General features: G+C 43.0%; 1 long non-coding RNA gene across 5 annotated transcripts in view; it reads right to left on the bottom strand.

Moving 5' to 3' along the window:
* Positions 1–2,541: 2,541 nt before the first annotated feature.
* The window catches only part of LOC309646439, a 63,578-nt gene continuing 49,317 nt past the window's right edge, over positions 2,542–16,802 (bottom strand). For 2 of the 5 annotated variants that reach the window (XR_014255353.1, XR_014255354.1), the window contains exons 5-8: positions 8,754–9,385; positions 6,385–8,635; positions 5,525–5,589; positions 2,542–3,616 (exon numbers count right to left, since the gene is read on the bottom strand). This is a non-coding gene — a long non-coding RNA (uncharacterized lncRNA). The remainder of the gene's footprint in view (positions 3,617–5,524; positions 5,590–6,384; positions 8,636–8,753; positions 9,386–16,802) is intronic. The other 3 variants (XR_014255357.1, XR_014255356.1, XR_014255355.1) reach the window with 3 other exon arrangements.

The raw sequence follows: 16,802 nt of genomic DNA on the forward strand, positions 1-16,802 counted from the left end.
GAGACAAAACAACACAAGTGAGAAGTTTATCGGGAGTGTGCTTGCTGGGTATTCCAAGAAAGGAAGGATACTCATGGACGGACTGAGCAGGAAAAGCGTCCCAGAGCAGGTGGGCCCTTCAGTCCAGGAACAGCAGCCTGAGTATGGACGTGGCCATACCCAGACGAAGAAACAAGGTCCCCTGGGCTGGCGTCAGTTGGACGCTCCTTCGAATTGACGAGCTAAAAATATTTGCTTGATGTGTATCTGGAAGAGAGACTGAGGACTCGCTGCAGGGGGTGTCCAGGACCAAGAGGGGCAGGGCTCATGGCCTCTGTCGTCTCTGCAATTCCACTCCACCCAAATTCGCCCACCCCACCCAGCAAGCCCAAAGCCGTGCAGTCAGCTACCTGGTCACCTGCTCAGTGACCTTCAGTTGTAACTTCTCATGTCCCTTGGGAGTCTTACCACCCATCCAAAGTGCTCTTTCTGTGTTCTAGTAAATATAAATTTCTTCATCTCATTGCATTTCTAATGAGGTTTTAGCCCCCTGTGGTCTTTTCTGGGACAACTGCCTGGCCGGGATGATGTGAGAAATAGGCAAATACTTGGCTCGGTGCCTAGAGAAAAGGAACAGGCTAAAGAAGAGAAAATGGGGTCTAGGGACACCGCACTTGTTTATATTTCCTCCTACGTTCCAGGCCAGTGCTTGGTGTCTTACAGGCACACACTCAGGTATTCTCTGTAACAGCACTGCAAGGCAGGTGTTGTGATCCCATTGAATAGATGAAGGAGCTACATAGAGGCTAACACACTTGCTCATAGGCAGCTAATAAGGAGTGGAGCTTGGATAGAGGTGCAGTACAGGGTTAGGGTGGATTGCGGGGGAGTGAAGCTTAGAGTCAGGGAGAGCAATGAGGACCCACGAGAAAGCTGGCTACAAGGGAGGGGCAGTGAGCTGGAAACGGGGCACATGAGAGAGAACCACAGGCAAAGAAAGAACAGGCTTTCGTGACTCTGCCACCTGCGAGGGTCAGGAGTAATGTTGGAGGGAGAGGAAAAGAAGTTTCTGGTCCTGAGAAAGCATTTGGGGACACTGAAACGTGGATGTCAAGTAGGGGCACGGGTTTGAAGGGAAAAATACTGAGTCTGTTGTGTCTGAGGTTCTGGAAGGACTGCGGTCTAGGCTTCTGGTCCTTGCTGGAGAGTGGCCGGGGCTGGGTCAGAGGACTAGCCTTGTGTTGAGGTACTGAAGGTCATAGATGGGACCTCCAGGCAAGGAAGCAGAGCAATCCACTGGACACTGGACCCTTGGGACCATCGTCCTGTGTCTCTCACAATACAATACCACTGCAGGGGGGCCTCTGCTGCCTCTGAGGCAGAGCATGGGAGAACAGAAGGGATGTTTTCGGTTGTTCCAGTGACTGGACGAGGCCACCAGTCTTCAATAGGCGTACAGGGTATACGGGGATACAAGATGTCCTACCATGCACGAGACAGTTCTGCACAACTTATATGGACTTGTAAATAGATTTTTCACCTAAATGACTATCCAATGCAATATTTAGAAATCAAGAGGAATCCAGAGTAATTATTTGGTCTCTGAGCTTAGAATCTAACTACAGTTTCCATATATACACATACCTTTTGTGCCATTTAAATGTATACTCAGTTTCACAAGAATGAAAATAAAAAATTGTCCTTTGTTTTGCTGGCACTTGACTGAGTTGTTCCATTTCAGAAAATCACATCTCTGATGGCCACATGGTTGCTAGAATTTGAGTTAGTTCTCTGCATTAATAGTGATCCCATTAAAGGCGATTCTGCATATATATTCAAGCATCTGATTATTTTGTCTTCAAGTACTCATGTCTAGCCATAAGTTGAAATACATTTTTTTCCCCTGTAGATTCTTTTCTTTTATCCTTCACATTATAGTTAGGTCATTATATTGATTTTTTTTTTACATTATGCATATAGATGAGTTATTTTACCTGTAACTTTCATTTCAGGAGAGTGAAGGAGGTTTTACAAATTAGTTGTTATAAGGCAGGGTTGGGACTAATGGAGTTAAGAACTACTGGTTCTAAACTAGCACCATCCTATAGAAATATAATACAAGCCACAAATTAAATTCTAAGTTTTCTAGCAGCTATCTTAAAAGTATGGAATATTATGCAGTCTTCAAAAGGAAAGAAATCATGTCACATCCTACAACATGGGTGAACCTTGAGGACATTATGCTAAGTAAAATAAGCCAGTCACAAAAAGACAAATACTATATGATTCCACTTATATGAGGTATCTAAAGTAGTCAGATTCTTAGAAACAGAAAGTAGAATGGTGGTTGTCAAGGATTAGGGGGGAGAAGGAAAAGGGGAGTTGTTATCTGATGGATATGGAGTTACAGATTTGCCAGATGAAAGTGTTCTGGAGAGCTGTATTTGTAAATATAATTAACACACTGAACTGTACACTTAAAAACAGTTAAGATGATAAACATGTGTCATGTGTTATGTATTTTTTTCCCAAAATTTAAAAAAAAAAAAAGAGAAAGTAAAATTAATTTTTATATTATGTATTTATTTAACCCAGTATATTCCAAAATGCTATTATTTCAACATACAATTGAAATATCAACTTCAATTAATCAACAGAACTATCAATGAGATATTTTATATTCTTTTTCTCCTACAAAGTCTTTGAAATCTGTGTGTACTTTGTACCTACAGCACCTATCAAGCCAGACTAGCCACAGTTCTAGCACTCAATAGCCACATGTGGTTAGTGGTTACCATACTGGACGGCAAAGCCCTAGATAGTAGCTAACACTTGTTGAGCAGACCTTAAGTGCCAGGTACTGCTGTTAATGCTTCCCGTGGAATGACTCATTTAATCATCATAACGGCCCTATGAGACAGACACAATTATTGTCCCTGTTACATGTGAGGAAACTGAGGTTCAGAAAGTTTGAGTCGCTGGCCTGAGGTCACACACCACTGTGACCCCGAGCAGAAAGCTGAATGCGGGCATTCTGGCTCCAGAGCCTTGACTTTATTGTTTTTTGGGGGGCTGCATTGGGTCTTTGTTGCTGTGTGCAGGCTTTCTCTAGTTGCGGCGAGCGGGGGCTACTCTTTGTTGCGGTAGCTCCTCTTGTTGTGGAGCACGGGCTCTAGGCGCACGGGCTTCAGTAGTTGTGGCATGCAGGCTCAATAGTTGTGGCTCGCGGGCTCAGTAGTTGTGGCACACGGGCTTAGTTGCTCTGTGGCATGTGGGATCTTCCCGGACCAGGGCTCAAACCCGTGTCTCCTGCATTGGCAGGTGGATTCTTAACCACTGAGCCACCAGGGAAGCCCCCAGAGCCCTGCCTTAACCACTATGCTACGGGTGCCTTTGTAGGACTTTTCCCTCAGACTCCTTTTCCAGCCACTGGGAGTCTGCACAGCCCTGGCAGGGCTTCAGGTAGCAGGAACCTGGCTGGCCCACCAGGTAGGCTCGTTTTCCCAGCCGTTCCTGAGGAGCATGGCCGAGGCGCTGGCCAGCCCTTCTGAGAAGCAGAAAGAAACCTGTGCTTGCTTCACGACCCCTGCAACCTTCTCTTTTCTTCTCTGTATTTCCATTAGGAGAAGTGGTGCGTCTGGCAGAGAAAGACAAATATCATATGATATCACTTACATGCGGAATCTAAAATATGATACAAATGAACTTATTTACAAAACAGAAACAGACTCACAGACCTAGGACACAAACTTACGGTTACCATAGGGAAAAGGTGGGTAGGGATAAATTAGGAGTTTGGGATTAACAGACACACACTACTATATATAAAATAGAAAACAACAACAACAACAAAGGTCCTACTGTATAGCCAGGGAACTATAGCCAATATCTTGTAATAAATTAATATGGGAAAGAATACGAAAAAGAACATATATATATGAGAAACTAAATCACTTTGCTGTACACCAGAAACTAACACAACATTGTAAATCAACTATACTTCAACTTAAAAAAAAAAAAGGAGAAGAAGTGGGTCTGGGCAAAGACAAAACACAGATGGGGCAGAGAGACTTTCCCGACTCATGCATCTAATAAAAACTTGCTACCAGGACCTTGCTGGTGAATTATCTGCATTCCAATAACTTTTTCTCCTGGGTTTTCCTTAATAAAGATAGATTTCTTCATTTCCTGGGACTCCCTCAAGATTATACTGACAACGTCCCCATTAATTACCAAACTACGCCCCATCACAAAATGATTACATTTGCTTCCTACCTAAACACCTCCCCTCATTGATGAAAAGTCTCATTTAAACTAATATGCTTTTAACTTGCTTCATTTCAGCACCTCCATAGAGGCTACTAATGAGCTGACTCCTTGCCCAGTTGGTCCCTCCGCCCTTCCTTGTGTTCTGTTCCAAGACCAATTTAGATCTGTCGGAACAGGAAAGGGGAGGGCTCGCCCTTTGAATCATAGGCTTGGCTGGAGCCTTCTTGAGGGATGAGGACACACGACCTTGAGTCTGAGCCCCCCGCAAAAGTGAGACTCCACTTGCAGCTTCCAGAAACACGAAAATTGCCTAAGAGCGCGGCCACTGAAGTAAAACGGCCTCCCAGTTTCGACTGAGCAGCTTAATGAGTCTGGTAATTATACCCAGATTCCCTTTACAGGGGCCTCTTAATTATTATTTAATAAAGAGATGATTCCAGGCTGTAACCCGCGAGGCTGGCGGCATTATAAGCATCTCAGGGGAGAAGTGCCCCCCCTCAGACGTTGTCCTCCTCTGGCAGGGAGACGGGGTGCTTTGAAAGGACCCTTCATCCCTGCTTTTGAGAATATCGTGTGCCAAGCAACTCCTCTTCCTGGCACTGTCTTCTCTGGGGTGTCAGATGGGTCCCTTCACTGGAGTGCTGTGAATCAGGTCAGTCTGTTCCTCTGAGTAACCCTGATCTCATTCTGCTGGCAGCAGGCAGTAGCCTGAGGCCCTGCTGCCTTCCGAAGGCTGCCCACTCATGTGGGCAGGAAGAGCTCCCCTAGTTCGCACTGTGAGCCAGGTTCCGTTCTAGGTGCTCTAGATGCCTGTCTCCTTAAATGTTCACACGGGCCTCTTGATATACATGTCCCTCCCCATTTTACAGATAAGGAAACTGAGACTCACTGGATTTCCCAAGGTCAGACAACTAATGGAACTGGGATAGCTGGGATTTGAACCTACGTCTATATTATGCCAGAGCATAAGGGCTTAACTCCTGTACCATACTGCTAGGGGTTAGCTGGCCAGGAAGAAAATTATTTGGACCATGTTTTCTTTGGTAGATTATCAGAGAACTTTGGTAGATTATCTAAGGACATCCATTTTCATCAATATTGATGGTACATCATGCTCTTGGTCCCTAGCCAGGGACATGTATAGTAACCATGGTTTCCCCTTCCCCATCCCAGCAGTATTCATTAGACCAAGGATGGACCCATCATCCTGGCCAGACCAGTAGGAGTTCTTCCCTGGAAATTTTCAAATTGGAATTGAAGAAAAGAGGGGCCTTACCCACTCTAGTGGTACCAGCAACTAGGTAGATATGAGCTCCAAGGGGCAGGGGTCATGGTCCAGGCCTGTGGAAAAAGGCAAAGACAATGTTGACAATACACAGAGAAAGAGAAAAAATTCCAATGGTATTCAAGCCCCTGATTCAAATATCTGGGACACAACAGGTGTATTTCCCACAATTCAGCTATGTAAATCAATAAATTTCCCCCTTTCGTCCCAAATAGTCCTACTAAAGTTTCTATCATAATAAAACTGCTCTAATACGCCATGCTCTGGAATTTGGTCTTCTAAGGACAATGGGGAGCCTCCTAAGGTTTTAATGTGTAGGGCACAGAGGCAGCTGCGCCATGGTAGAGAGGAAGGGGATGCTGTGAGCAGGAAGCCGGAGAGGAACCTCTTGCAGTGTGGGCAGCGACGGTCCCACGGAGAGATGTTGAGAGCCAGAACCAAGGCGACTGGGGATGGGGTCAAGAGATACTTCGCTGATAGAAGTTTTTAGATTTGATGATTGATTAAAATTGGGAAGATGATATTGGAGATGCCCAAGATGATTCTTAAGTGGATGGTGATGCCATTAGCTGAATGGGAGACACAGGAGACACACTGTACTCAGGGGAGGTGAGTGGTGAAGCAATAGGTAACAAGCGTGACCATGGAGAGTTGACTGGTGTCCAGCTGCATGTGGCTCCTTTAAGAGGCATGATATGTTCTGGCACCATGACAAAGGTGTGCTCTGGCAATCACCTGCTGGTCACAGCCTCAGTCCTGACTTGCTCATTGCTAACCTGTGCCTCACACCCCTTTCCATCCTGCTCTCAGCTCCCAGTCGCCAAGTGGTGTTATTTTTGTCCTTGCATCACCTTCCAGATTTGTCAGAACTGGTATTGTCTTCCTGATAGAACTTTGGCTCCTTTCCATGGGATTCTGTCCTTCCTGCCGCTCGGTTGAACTGAGCTGCCTTGGATAACTCCCCCGCTGGAGTGGTGGCGAAGGATGGCTAGCAGTGTTAAAAACAAACAAAGGAATCGTGCTGCAGGAAACTGACTCCAGCCAATTAGGCTCCTGATAATTATTAGGCTTTTTGTGCAGAGTATCTATAGCCCACCAGAGTTAAAGGGAGCTGAGGATTATAGATCTCTTCTACCACGACCACCCAACTAGGGGGTTGGTTGCATTGGGTAGGTTGCCTCGAAAACAAGACCCAGACCAAATTCTGCTATACGTACAAATATTTACTAATAAGCAGGCACTACAAACATGCACAATCTTTTTTTTCCTAAGTTTGCTCTCTGTCTGACACACACCTTGTATAAAGAGACAATATTCTAGTGGCAGAATTCATCTGGGCTGCTGGTCAGAATCAGGCAACAGCCTCATCTGTTAAGTGAGGCACAGAGATTAGGTGGAATCTTAGGCATGGCGAGCCATTATGAAGGGTGTAAGCCCTTGAGCTTGCAAAATCCTTACACTCTGTTCATGTAACCGTGGAGAGCCCGTATTGTATCTCTAGCTATCCACCATATCTTTTTCACCATTCATTTAAACAATGAAAATTATTTCTAAACCCATTATACAGATGAACAAACTCTCTAGTGAGGATGGAAGATAAAGATTGCTGAAACTCTACCCAGAAACAAACCCACGCATATACGGCCAACTAGTTTTTGACAAGGAGGCTAAGAAGACTCAGTGGGGAAAGGATAGTCTCTCCAATAAATGGTGATGGGAAAACTGCATCGTCACATGGAGAAGAATGAAATTGGATCCCTATCTTACACCACTCACAAAAACTAACTCAAAGTGGATTAAAGACTTAAATGCAAGACCCAAAACTATGAAATTGCTAGAGGAAAACACAGGGAGAAAGCCCCTGACATTTGTCTGAGCAAAGATTTTTTTTTGGATATGACATTAAAAGCACTAGCAACAAAAGCAAAAACAACCAAGTGAGACTATATCAAACTAAAAAGTTTTTGCACGAAAAAGGGAAAAATCATCAAAATACAAAGGAGAACAGGAGAAAATATTTGCAAACCAAATATGGAACAGGAGAAAATATTTGCAAACTGTCTATCTGATAAGGCGTTAATATCCAAAATACAGAAAGAACTCATACAACTCAACAGCAAAAAACCAAACAATCCAATTTAAAAATGGGCAAAGGACTTGAATAGACATTTTCCCAAAGAAGATACACAAATTAAAAATAGAACTACCACATGATCCAAGAACCTTCCTTCTGGGCATATATCCAAAGAAAATGAAAACTCCAACTCAAAGAGATATTTGTGTCCCCATGTTCATCGCAACATCATTTACAATAGCCAAGATGTGGAAACAACCTAAGTGTCCATATAAAGAGACTATATAAAGAAAATGTGTATATATATCATATATATGATATACATATATATGATATATATGATATACAAACATATATATATATATATATATATCATATATATATACAAACATTATTTACCCATAAAAAAGAAGGAAATCCTGCCTTTGCAACAACATGGATGGACCTTGAGGACATTATGCTAAGTGAAATAAGTCAGATACAGAAAGACATATTTTATGTTCTCACTTATATGAGGAATCTAAAAAAGTCAAACTCATACAAATAGAGAGTAGAATGATGGTTGCCAAGGGCCGGGGGTGGGGAAGGTAAGAGGTGTTGGTCAAAGGTACAAACTCCCAGCAATAAGATGAATAAATTCGGGCGATCCAATGTATGGCATGGTGACGATAATTAACCATATCATATTATATATTTGAAAGTTGTTAATCGAGCAGATTTAAAATTTTATCACCCCAAAAAAACAATGGTAATTATGTGAGGGGACGAAGGTGTTAACTAACTTTATTGTAGTCATCATTTTGTAATATATACATGTATCAAATCATCACATTGTATACCTTATACTTACATATATTATAAGTCAGTAATATCTCAATAAAGCTGGAAAGGAAAAAAGATGGCCGAAGCTCTTGTAGAAGGTAGAAGGTACCTCTGGAGTGTGACATCCAGTTAGTATCTATCAAAGCTTACAAACATCTGGAATGTGTATTCCTGAGCAGGGCACTTCAGATGTTAACAAATTGCTCCTAGGGTGTAGATTAAAAGTAACAGATCCAAAGAAAAAAAGTAACAGATACATCTCTCTGTCTAGGCTGAAGTATTTGAAACTAAATTGTATGTATATAATTCATGCCACGTACTCACCTCAGAACCTTTGCAGAAGCATTCTCTGCATACAATGTCTTCACCCCCTTCTCACCCATTTGCCTGGGTAACTCTTACTCAATCTTCAAGATTTAGAATGGCTGTCACCTCCTCCAGGAAGACTTCCCTGATCCTCCACTACCCCCACCAAGGCAAAGTTGAGTGACTCTCACGTCTCCTGTAGCATCTGTGCTAACTTTTCATCATTGGGAATCAACTGGTCTTTTCCCTATCACTTGACTGTAATCCCCAGTCCTTTTATCCCTAGTACCAAGCAGAATACCTGGCCATTAGCACAAACTCAATTTGTTTGTAAAATTGAATTTAACTCAAACAAGAAAACAATTTTGTTTTTCTGTCTCATTGCTTCCCAGCCATGTATTGGAAAAGGAATCACCAGTGATGATTTGTTGGCCAAAGATAGATAACTGACGAGAAGGAAATGAAGGAGACATGGCCCTGGATAGACCGTAAGTATGAGAATAATTTGGAAGTGACCAAACGTAGAACCATTTTTAGTTTGTTTTTTACTTTAAATGCTCCAAGTCTTCACTGAGCTTGCACTCAGGGCGGGCTCTGGAGCTGGAGTAGCGGCAAATATCTTCTGTACTGGCTGATCTCTGATATTTATCCTGAAGAGAAGAAAGCAACCAGGAACCTTAATCACTTGATGCTTCCTCAGGAGTCCTGCAATTCCTAGTGGAGAGGAGGCTGGTGAGTTGCTGTCTGCCAGACAGAAAGCCCATCAGGAGGCTGCTGACCTCATTTTGTCCAAATACACAGACTTGGACTTGACATTTGCCAAGTGCAGCTAAACAAATGGTGGTAGAATGATGCCCCACCTATTCAGCCCACCTCAAAGTGGCTACACGTGGTTTTCAATGGTAGAAAATAGACCCAGCAGAAATACTGAGATACGGCCCGTTTATTCCTTATAGGGACTCTATTCCTTCGCAGCTGCAGACCTGTGATTTTAAATAAGACCAAGTCTGTATCTCATTGGATATTTTGCCTCATTTAAATAGTGAAGAAGGAGAAAGGATGGCGTGGAATTTATGCATTCAAAATAGGTCAAGTTTACACTTTGGGATTATATGGAAAATACTGTGAGCAAACGACTACTATCCCCAGAGGCTCCAGGAAAGGAACTGGAGGCTGGGGAGGGTCACGATTCCTGTCTCTCTTCTGCACCCACAGCCTCGACATTCTCTCCACCTCAACCCCCTTAGCCCCAAACAACACAAAGTCACGCCAGAATCAGCATTCTGGGCGGGAAAACAATGCAGGACAATTCTGTAACACAGAGTGGAAAACCATGGTGCTGGGAAGTAGACTGGGCAGCAGACACCTAGGGTACCCGGCCTGCTTTCAGGTAGAGCTGGATGGGTACGCATGGCCTGGGGCTGGTTATTCTTCCTTGTGGGGAACAAGGGATCCTCTGAAGAACTCTTGGATAAAAGCTCTTTACATGAAAGTCATTCCGTGAATGAAATCTGGTGTGTCTGTGTTCTTTGCTCTGGTAAGTAGCAAAAAATTGTCAGAGATAATAATTAAAGGCCCCCAGGCCCTCATCCGAAATTCAGGATTTCTCAGATTTTAGAAAGGTAACTCAGTAGCTGACACCTCAGGAAATGATCACACGAACATTTCTGCAGCAAATGTATGACTATTCATTCCTCTGTGAAGCTGCAAAGACGACAAAGAGCTCAGGTCAATCTGGGTCAAGTCAGAATGATGAATAACTTTTGGTATTCAGAGCTGTCTGAATCAAAATGTTTGAATAAGAGATCATGGACCTGTAATAACATTTTCCTGAAGGGCTTAGCTGTCTTGAGAAGAGAGACTCTGATTTCCACTACCCCATTTAGGGAGCCACGTGGCAGCACACAGCTTCAGGCTCAGAATCCTGACGTCCTTGAGGTGAACCAGTGGCAACTCCCTCCCCCCTGCATTTCCCTCCCAGGGATTTTAAGACTCTGCGTGTGTCTTTTCATTTTTTCTTTCTTTCTGCATTGTGCTTAAGGCAGTGTTGGCTTCATTGCTCCCGTGGATACCCACAAAGTGAGGCAAGCCAGGATAATGGTTAAGGGCTAAGACCTTGTAGTCAGAAGGAGCTTGGTTTAAATCCTGCCTCTGACACCTTTTAGCTGTTTGTTGGATACTAGGAGGCTGCTTGACCTCTCTGAACCTCAGCTTATTCAGCTATAAACCCTCGTGCAGGGCTGTTATAAGAATTAAATGAGGCTTTAAGATTGCTGACATTTATGGAATGCTTGCTCTGTACCAAGCACATATTAAGAGTTCTACCTGAAGGGTTATTCTATAAAACAGATACCATCCTTATTTTATAGATGAGGAAACTGAGCCTTGGAAAGCTGGACTAACTGGAGCCATATTGCTATCAAATGGAGAAGCTGGCATTCAACGCTGAGTCGTCTAACCCCTGGTACTCTCAACCACTCTGCTATAATGGCTCATTAGACGGTCGGCGAAATGTTTTACATGGTTTCTGAAACAGAGTGAACTCTCAATGTATGATAACTACGATATCATAGTAATGATGATGATGTTAAAGGAGAACTGAGTTTAAGCTGAATCTAGAGGCGGACCATTGAGTGACTTGGTTGTCATTGTCAACGATTACCCATGTGGTGCTCCTGACTTGACAGCCTAGGGATAACCCCCCAGAGCTCTGTCAACATCCTTTTTAAGTAGAGTCTCACATATACCTGGCTCAGGGATTTTTAAAATGTTATCAATCTGTCTTCCATGCCCTCTAGTATAGCACTACTGTCTTAGGTCAGGTTCCTTGGGAAACAGACTCACAGGCAGAAAATTGATTGGCAAGTGCTCTAGGGATCAATGACTATGGGGAATGAAGGCTGAAGGACTGAGCAGAGAGAAGAATTGCACTGCGGTGCAGTCCCAACAAAGACCTCAGTCTATCCCACCCGGAGCACTGGGGCTAAGATGGTCTGTGGTGGGCAGAAATCTAAGACAGTCCAAGATTCCTGCCCTCTGGTGTACATGCCTTGTGCAATTCGTTTACCTTGAGTGCAGGCAGAAGCTGTGAATATGATGGACTATCACGCCCATGGTTAAGCTACTAATCAATTGACTTGGAGTTAATAAAAAAAGAGATTATCTGGGTGGGCTTGACCTAATCAGATGAGGCCATAAGTGGATCTGAGCCCTTCCAAGCATGAGAGGGAATATGGGAAGGGCCACATAGCAGGAAATAGCAAGAAGGCCCTAGGAAGCTGAGAATGGTCCCTGGTTGACAGTCAGCCAGGAAATGGGAGAGCAGTCCTAGAGCCACAAGGAACTGAGTTCTGCCAACTCCTGATTGAACTTGGAAGAAGACCCCCAAGCCTCAGATGAGACCCCCAAGCTCTGGCTGGCACCTTGGGTTCAGCCTGGTGAGACCTGACAGGAGATTCAGTTGTGCTATGCTTGGACTTCTGACCTGTGAGATGATAAAGGGGTGTGGTTTTTGCTTTATTTCTTTAATTAAACTTTTTATTTTGAGATAATTGTACATTCCTGTGCAGTTGTAAGAAACAGTACAGAGAGATCCTTTGTATCCTTTACCCAGTTTCTCCCAAGGGTAACACCTTGCAAAGCTGTAGTATGAGATCACAACCAGAATATTGACATTGAGACAGTCAAGACACAGAGCAATACCATCACTACATGTTGTAGTCCTTTTATAGCCAGGCCTCCTTGCCTCCTGCGTCTCCTTCCCGCATTTATCTTCGACTCTCAGCAATCACTAATCCATTCTGCATTTCTGTAATTTTGTCATTTCAAGAATGTTATGTAAATGTAGTAATATAATATGTAACATTTTGGAATTGGCTTTTTTCACTCATCATGACTCCTTGGAGATTCAACCAACTTGTTGTGTGTATCAATGGTTCATTCATTTTTACTGCTGTGAAGTATTCCATGATATGAATGTACCACAGTGTGTTTAGCCGCTCACCTGTTGAAGGACATCTCGGTTGTTTACAGTTTGGGGCTGCTACCAGAAAAGCTGCTTTGAACATTCGTGTACAGCCTTTTGTTTGAACGTGTTTCCATTTCTCTGCAAAAATTTCTCTGGGATTGAAACTCTGGGTCATAAGGTCGTTGCATTTTTAGTTATTTAAGAGACTGCCAAAGTTTTCCAAAGTGGCTATACCATTTTACCTTCCCACCAGCAATGTATAAGTGATCAGGTTTAATGCCGTCACTATGTTTTATTTTAGATTTTCTGATAGATGTATAGTGATAACTCATTGTGGTTTTAATTTACATTTCCCTAATGGCTAGTGATGTTGAGCATCTTTTCACATACTTACTTACCATCTCTATATCCTCTTCAGCAAAATGTTCCTTCATGCCTTTTCCCCCAAATCTAACTGGTTTTCTTTTATTATTTACTGTTGAATTTTGAGAGATCTTTATGTATTCTAGATGCTATTCTTTTGTCAGAAGTATGGTTTGCAAATTTATTGTCTCACTGTCTGAAGGTTGTCTTTTCATTCTCATAACAGGATACTTACAAAGCAAATTTTTAAATTTAGATGAAACTCAATTTTTTTTCTTTTATAGATCATGCTTCTGGTGGCAAATCTAAGAACTCTTTGCTTAGCCTTGGATCCCAAAGATTTTTTTCTGATATTTTCTTTTCTAAAAGTTTCTTAGTTTTACATTTTACATTTAAGCCCATGATCCTTTTAAGTTAAATTTTTAATAAGATGTGAGATTTAAGTCGAGGTTCATTGAAAAAGCTAGCCTTCCTCCATTGAACTGCTTTTGTACTTTTGTAAAAAATCAGTTGGGCATATTTGTGTTAATGTGTTTCTGGATTCTCTATTCTGTTCCATTGGTTTATGTGTCTATCACTCTGTAAACATCACAGCTCTGTCTTGAAATCAGGTAGACTGATTCCTTCCATTGTATAATTCTTTTACAAGACGATGTTAGCTATTCTGGTTCATCTGCATTTCCATATAAATTTTATTTATTTTTATTTTTATTTATTTATTTTTGGCTGTGTTGAGTCTTCGTTGCTGTGCACGGGCTTTCTCTAGTTGAAGTGAGCGGGGGCTACTCTTCGTTGCAGTGTGCGGGCTTCTCATTGCGGTGGCTTCTCTTGTGGAGCATGGGCTCTAGGTGTGCCGGCTTTAGTAGCTGCAGCACGCTGGATCAGTAGTTGTGGCTCGTGGGCTCTAGAGCACAGGCTCAGTAGTTGTGACGCATGGGCTTAGCTGCTCTGCGGCATGTGGGATCTTCCCAGACCAGGTATCGAACCTGTGTCCCCTGCATTGGCAGGCGGATTCTTAACCACTGTGCCACCAGGGAAGTCCCCATATATATTTTAGAATACTTTTGTCTATACCTATAAAAAATCTTGCTGGGACTTTGATAAGAATTGCATTAAACCTGCATTTGGGAGAATTGACCTCTTAATTATGTTGAACCTTCCAATCCATGAGCATGCTATGTCTCCACTTACTTAGATCTTTGGTTTCTTTCAACATTGTTTTCAGTATAGAAGTTCTGTAGATGTTTTGTTAGATTTACACTTAAGCATTTCTTTTTTTTTTTCTGAGTAATTGAAAATGGCATTGTATTTTGAGTTTTGATGTCCACCTATTCATTGATATATAGAAATAACAATTGCATATACAACTGTATATCTAGAAATACAAATGTGTACAATTTTTGTATGTTTATCTTGTATATTGCAACTTTGCTGAACTCACTTATTTGTTCTAGGAGTTGGGTTGTTTTTGTTTGTATGTTTGTTTGTTTGTTTATAGATTCCATGGGATTTACTACATAGACAACCATGTCATTTGCAAATAGGGACAGTTTTATATCTTCCTTTCTGATCTGTATGCATTTCATTTCCTTTTTGTGTCTTATTAATTTGATCAGAACTTCCAATAATATATTGAATAAGAGTGGTGAGAACAAACATCCTTTACCTTGTTCTTGATCTTGGGAGGAAAGTATTCCGTCTTTCACCATTAAGTGTAATATTAGCTGTAGGCTTTTGGTAGACTCTTTTCAACAGGTTGAGAAAGTTCCCCTCTACTCCTATTTTCTTCTAAGAGTTTTATGATGAATACATGTTGAATTCTGTTAAAATTTTTTTTTTGCATCAGTCGATAAGACCGTGTGATTTTTCTTCTTTAGCTTTTAATATGGTGGATACATTGATTGATTTTCAAGTATTGAACAGCCTTGCATTCTTTGAATAAACCTCCTTTGAGAGGGTGAGAAGGACCATCGGGGAATGCTTTGTTGTATTTTAAGCCACCTGAGAACAAATGGTGAGGAGTTCACCAGGCAGTTAAGGAGGGAAAGAACTTCCAGGGTGAGGCATTACAGTTAAAAGGCACTGAGGCATGAAACTGCCTTCTTTGAAAAAATGCAAATATTTCAGGATGTCTGGAGTGTTGAGTCCCAGAGGGAGAGTGGCAGGAGACGAGGCTAAGATGTAGGCAAGGCAGAGCTCCAAGGCTTCGTATGCTGTGCTCAGGACAGTGGGCTTTCACCGAAGGTGATGGAAACCACTGTGAGGCTGGATGTAGGGAATGATCCAGTGAAGTTCGCCTTTTAGAAACCCCATGAAAGGGAACTGGAGGGCTGAGCCTAGAGAAGGGGAACCAGTAGGAAGAATCCAGGAAAGGAAGGATGGAATCCTGTATTACCACTAACCTTGAACTCATTACCTTCCTTCTTCCAATGCTTCCCCTCAGAGCCCCCTGACTCTCCTTATTCATTTGCCCAAGGCCATCTCCAACTCTTCTTTCTTTTGTCTTCTACAGCCAGTCAGTTGGCGGAGCCTCTGTGTCCTCATCCTCTTCTGTCCCTTTGCTCTACTCACTGCCACCAACTCAGTGAAACAGGAGTATTCGTATTCTCCTCACTGGCTCCCTACTTCTGCATTTTCTCCACCTCCAATCCATTCTCCATCCTTGCCCCTCTTTTCACCTTTAAAATTCCCTACTCTAATCAGATCACTTCCATTTCTACAAAAACTTCAGAAAGGGTCTGCTTGGTCTGTATCAAATGGAACAGACTCCTGGCTGCCTGGGGGCACGGACTAGGGTCTTAGAGGAACTGCTTTGGTAGGTCTTTGAGAGAAATCTCCTGTGAATTGTCAGGGGACCTCCAATGCAAAGGCAGCCATCTGCACGGCAGAGCTTTGGTGCCTGAAAAGATACCTTCTCTTTAGCATGCTTGACCTCCACCAAACTGCTCATTTTCTCTTGTAGCCCTCCTCTCCAGCATACTAGCTCAGAACGGGCACACATGGGTACTCAGCATGTACTTGGTGAATTGAACTGAGTTGAACGCAGTTCAGCCAGGTTATTGCTTTATTATTATTTACAATCTAATCTGCATTTCTGGGACTTTTCTCCTCCCTGCTCCTACGTACCTCCCTTCTCTGTGCTTTACTGTTCTTGGCTTGGATTTATGGGAGGCAGGAGCCCTGGCTGTCCTATGGCCACTCAGGACCCCTGGACACTGAGTCTGCACACCAGGATGATCTTGCCAGGCTCTCGGGGCACTTTTTGGTCTAGGTTGTGACAGTCTTAGGGACGGGGACTGACCTGTCTTTGTGATAAGGGTGGGGGGCATGACACTCCACTCCCTGCTAGCCCAGGGACAGAAGAGTTTTTATTTAGTAAATGAGTGCTAATATTTGGCTACATGCGAAGCCCTCAGGAAGTCATTCCAAGAACACAGCGGACATCCCAGCCTTCAAGTTCCCTGATCCAGTCTCTCACAATCCCCAGCCACACACCTGAACACCAAAGACTGGAGTCTTTACCTTCCTCCACTATCTTCCTTTCCGATCTGCTCCCTACGCCCTCTCTGAGCCCCTTTTATGTCCCTGCACAGCCCAGGCATCCACTCTTGGCATTATCTCTGCCTGACTCCCCCCTCTTCCCCTCTTCCTGTTCCAGGTCGTTTGTTCAAACCTGCTGTATCTCCATTTATAATAGCTATTAGGGAATTCCTCTCCAATCGCAACCCTCTCTGCCT

The sequence above is a fragment of the Balaenoptera physalus genome (assembly GCF_965194825.1).
Source record: "Balaenoptera physalus genome assembly, chromosome: 17".
Taxonomy (NCBI): domain Eukaryota; kingdom Metazoa; phylum Chordata; class Mammalia; order Artiodactyla; family Balaenopteridae; genus Balaenoptera; species Balaenoptera physalus.